The following is a 5,109-nucleotide window of genomic DNA, read 5'->3' on the forward strand; positions in this document are numbered from 1 at the left end:
ACTTATGTAATTGTTCAAGCTCATGTGGCCGGTAGGTGGTAGAGCCAGGATTTGAACCTAAGCAGTCTGTCTCCAGAGTTAATGGGCTCAATCATTATGCTGTGCCACCTCTCTTCAGCGAAGAAGAGATCACAACACATTTGTTGTTGGGTTTTTTTTTTTTTTTTTTTTTAATTCTTTTTCCTGCTGTTCACCCTTTCCTCTTTCAGATGGAGGAACTGACTAATTCTCAAAGGGAAAGGTAAATTACTCAAGTGAAAATAAAAGCACCAAACAAAGTTCAGAAAATGTTCTAGCCCCAAGTGGAATGGCTGGAGGAATTGGGAATGATTAAGCCTGGAGGGGGATTATTTGGGCAGAGGATGAGTCTTTGTGTACTGAGGACAGCTATGGTGAAAAATACCCAGCCTGTTCTCTATGGCTGTAGAGACCCAATTGCATTGAGTGAGAGGTTATTCAGAAAGACATTGTGGTTCAGTGTTAGGGCAGAACATTCCAGAAGACTTCACATAGTGGCTGCAGTGAACTGAATGCTTGTGTCTTTCTAAAATTCATATATTGAAATCCTAACTCCCAATGTGATGATACTAGAAAGTGGAGCCTTTGGAAGGTAATTAGGTTGTCAAGGTGGAGCCCTCATTAATGGGATTAGTTCACTTATAAAAGGGACCCCAGAGAGCTCCCTAGCTCTCTTTCCAGCATGTGAAGATACAAGAAAGCAGTCATCTGCAAGCTGGAAGATATTCCTCACTGGAATCTGACCATGCTGGCACCATGATTTCAGACATCCAACCTCCAGAACTGTGAGAAACACATTTCTGTTGTTTATAAGCCATGTGGTTTATGATATTTGTTATAGCAGCCCAAATAGATGAAAGGCAATGGCTGAGAACTTAAATTCAAATCATACGAATTCTACTTCCACCCCTTACTATTTGTGTGACCGTAGGTAATTATGTAGTCTCTCTGAGCCTCCAGTTCTTCATCTCAAAATAAAGAGGATGGCTTAGTGGTATGTGTCTCCTAAGACCAATATTATCTTTAAATGAAATAGAGCAAGTAACAAAGGTTAGCACAGCACTTGGCTTATAATAATCCCACAATGTATGTTGACTATAAAGCTGGTGTAGATTATGAGCAAATGGAAACATTTCTTTGAGTAAAGAGAAGTCTTTCTTTATATTTTATTCCTCTCTAGATGCTTTTTATGTTTAAAATGTTTTTGGAACATCATTTATCCATCCTTTCATTCATTTAGTGAATAGACATTTCCTGAGCACCAACTAGTTGTAATGCTCTGAGGGCAGAGCATGAGAATATCGAACAGTCTGCTTACATTCCAATGAAGGAGGAAGGTATGAAGAAATAATTACCCAATTCATCATTTAACTGTAATTGTAATATATGCTGTGAAAGATAATTCTAGAGCCACCACTAGAACATTTAACAGAAGCACTGATCTAGCTTTGGCAGGGACATCATGGGGCCCTCCAAGGAAGTAAGTTTTGAGCCAGGTCACCTCAATGCGATGCTGTGATTTGTAGCCAAAGTTCTGTGTGAACCCACAGAAGGCAGTTATTAGGAACGCTTAGATGACTCAGGAAAGTGTCACAAATGATAGCATTTCAGCTTTGTCATGAAGGATAAGGAACATTTCCCCAGGAAGAAAAAGTAAAGAAGAATGTTTGTTGTACAGGACTTTGTAAAGACTTGGAGAAAATCTCAGAACAGGGACTCAGATAATATTGATTTTGTTTTGAGCAGACAGTATTAGCAAAAATTAAATTAAAACCTATTCTTTAAAGATTTTCACTGCTGTGTTATTTATCAAGGAAAATTGGAAATAACTATAAAAATAATTGTCTAACAGTTGTGGAAATTTAAACTAAATTAAGTTGTGGAAATTTAAACTAAATTAAGCCCAATAGGACTTTCTGCATAATACTATAAATATATTAAATATATTCTTCAAGAATATATTTGGGAAATGGGAAATGGGAAATCTTACTTAAAATACCAAGGGAAAATAGAGAGACTCAAAATTACAGTTATCACGTGAGCACAACCATATTATTTCAACCTACGAATATTATTCTGAGAAACAGAAAAGGAAGTAAATATAGAAAAATTATATCAGATTATTTTAAAGTATAGAAAGTTTTTTTCAATTTGTATTTTTAAAATTTTAATATTCTTTTTGAGAAAGGGTCTCACTATGTTGCCCAGGCATATCCACCCACTGTGCTTCCATATATGCATGGCCAGGAAGTTGCCCATTCCTCCTGGGACCCCACCCATTTAAAGCAGTTTCAGGATCCTCGACACAGTGATGCAGAACCTTTCAGGATTTGCTGGAAGCCACAGCCCAGCCTCTTGTTGCATACTGAATTTAGCCAGAGTAAAGAGGAGACCCTTTCCCTTGTGTGGGGTTTGAATACTGTGTTCCTAGCCTTTTTCTAAGCTCTACATTGAGTCTATATCCTGGACTTGAGGAGTCCTGACAGGTGACAGGTGTATTTTTGTGCAACGGGAACCAATAAAACAGGTATATCTTGGGAACTGCCACTGTAGTGAGAGAAAGAGAGGTTTTCTACAGTTGTAGAGTAGATGATAGCACTTGTATTAGGCTGTTCTAGAATTGCTATAAATAAATAACTGAGGCTGGGTAATTTATAAAGAAAAGAGGTTTAATTGGCTCATGATTCTGCAGGCTTTATAGGAAGCATGGTGCTGGCATCTGCTCGGCTTCTACGGAACCCTCAGGAAGCTTACAATTGGTGGAAGGTGAATGGGGAGCAGGTATATCACAGGATGAAAGTAGGAGCAAGGGAGAGAGAGTGACTGGGGAAGGGTCACACTTTTAAATGACCAGATCTTGCAAGAACTCACTATCATCAAGACAGCACCAAGCCATGAGTTATCTGTGCCCATAATCCAAACACCTCCTACCAGACCCCACCTGCACTGGGGATTACAATTCAACATGATATTTGGGCAGGGACAAGTATCCAAACTCTATCAGCACTGGAGTTATAAACTGCATCTGCTAGAAAATACTGAGCAATGTCAAGTTTTTGTCCATTACTCCAAATGCAGCAAGAGAACTGAGCTTTACCTCAATACTCAAGAAGCTGCAAGATACCATTGAGCAGAGAACAAAAATTGAAATTGGGGACATGTTCTGAATCAGAGGCTATGTCCGCACATGCAGAGAAGAGTGAGAAATTTATGCCACTGCTTATTATAAAGTGGACGATCCAGTGTGGAACATTCAAATTGCAAGGACATTTGAGCTGCCCGTTAATCTACAGGAAAGTTTAGATCAAGCCTTTCCATAGCCCAGACTTAGAGAAAGAAGCACTAAGCAAACCAGGTGCCCTGGCCCTCACTAGTCTCATGTATTTGCTGAGCGAAAAAGCCAAAGAATTCCCCATGGAGAACAGAGTGCAGACCTTTGACCAACAGGAGTTGGAAATGGTGGAGGCTTTGCTGTCCCTTGCTAACCAGCCTCTTACTGACAGCACCTGCTCTGACCAAGGGAATTTTAAGAAGGATATCACTTTCAAGGCAATTTATAGCATATTTTAAAATGTTATGCAACAGCTGCAGGAAAAAGGACTTGTTTTCCAGAAAGATGGTGGTTTTCATAACCTATGCTGTGTAACCAGAACAGACAAAGACCTGCATAGGAAAATCCACTGGATGATTCAGGAAGACTGCCAGAAACCAAATCACCCGAAGAAGGGCTGCCACTTCCTGCACATCTTGGCCTGCACTCACCCTGATCATCTGCCCAGTCCTAGGTAGGGCTATGCTGCAGCAAGTTCTGGAGCTCCTGGAGGACCAGAGTGACCTCATCAACACAATGGAGCACCACTGTTCCTGAGCAGTGGCCTTCTCCTCCTGGCCTTCTGAGCAGAGACCTGAACACATGCCTACCAGCCAAGGAGGAGAAAGACAAGGTAGGATTCAACCTCAGGCTCTGATTTTAAACATCATGTGGAGCTTATATGCCTAGAAGCAGTTACCTCCTTATAAACTATAAAATATGGCAAAACACCACCACCACCACCACCAAAACTCTTGGGCTCAAGCCATCCTCTTGACTCAGCCTCTGGAGTCTCTAGGACTACAGGTGTGTGCCACAACATCCAGCCTATGTACTAAGTTTTCTATAAGAAGAATGTATTATTGATTTTGTGGTTGGTGGAAATAAATAACTTTTCCTTTCTTTCTTTTTATGGGAAAGCTCTCCTGATCAACTTTACCTAACAGGAAAACATCTACCAATATCATTTCCTCTGCTGAGGTGAAGCTTGATAGGCATCCATTATTCACTCTTTAACATTTAAAGATTTGTTTAGAATGAAAAAAAAATATTTGACTGGGCGCAGTGGCTCTCACCTGTAATCTTAGCACTTTGGGAGGCTGAGGCAGGTGGATCACCTGAGGTCAGGAGTTCAAGACCAGCCTGGCCTACATGGCCAAACCCTATCTCTACTAAAAACACCAAAAAAAAAAAAAAAAAAAAAAAAAGCCAGGCGTGGTGGCGGGCACCTGTAATCCCAGCTACTCAGCAGACTGAGGTAGGAGAATCGCTAGAACCCTGGGGGAGGAGGTTGCAGTGAGCCGAGATTGCGCCATTGTACTCCAGCCTGGGCAACAGAGCAAGACTGTATCTCAAAAAAAAAAAAAAAAAAAAAAAAAAAAGAAGTCTTTGAGGGATCGTCAGTTAAACCACTCAATACTGAAATCCCGTATGAGATTAGCTATTCAAGGCTGACCTGACACTGAAGCAGAACACAGAGCAGCGCAGAGCAGGCAAGTTTTGACAGAAGAGAAAGAAAGTTCATTTTGGAGAACAGGGGAGAGAAAGAATATATGAAATGATCCAGGATGATAAACCTCCAGGAAAGAAAAAAACCATCAAAGAAAAAAAAAAAGAGATAAAAAGAAACAGAAAATTATAGCCAATAAAATTCCCTAGTTTGACAACCTTGGATCAGGTTTCCCACCCTACATAAATTCTCTAACCCTCTAAGTAGGTTTGCCCATTCGTGGGTTGGTCTGCCTGTCTCTGCGTCTTCATCTTTGTGTATAAGTGTGTGT

General features: G+C 40.5%; 1 pseudogene; it reads left to right on the forward strand.

The window, feature by feature from the left end:
* Positions 1 to 2,253: 2,253 nt before the first annotated feature.
* Positions 2,254 to 3,886, forward strand: LOC105540581 (annotated as a pseudogene).
* Positions 3,887 to 5,109: the final 1,223 nt, after the last annotated feature.

Source organism: Mandrillus leucophaeus, unplaced genomic scaffold (assembly GCF_000951045.1).
Source record: "Mandrillus leucophaeus isolate KB7577 unplaced genomic scaffold, Mleu.le_1.0 Scaffold222, whole genome shotgun sequence".
Lineage (NCBI taxonomy): Eukaryota > Metazoa > Chordata > Mammalia > Primates > Cercopithecidae > Mandrillus > Mandrillus leucophaeus.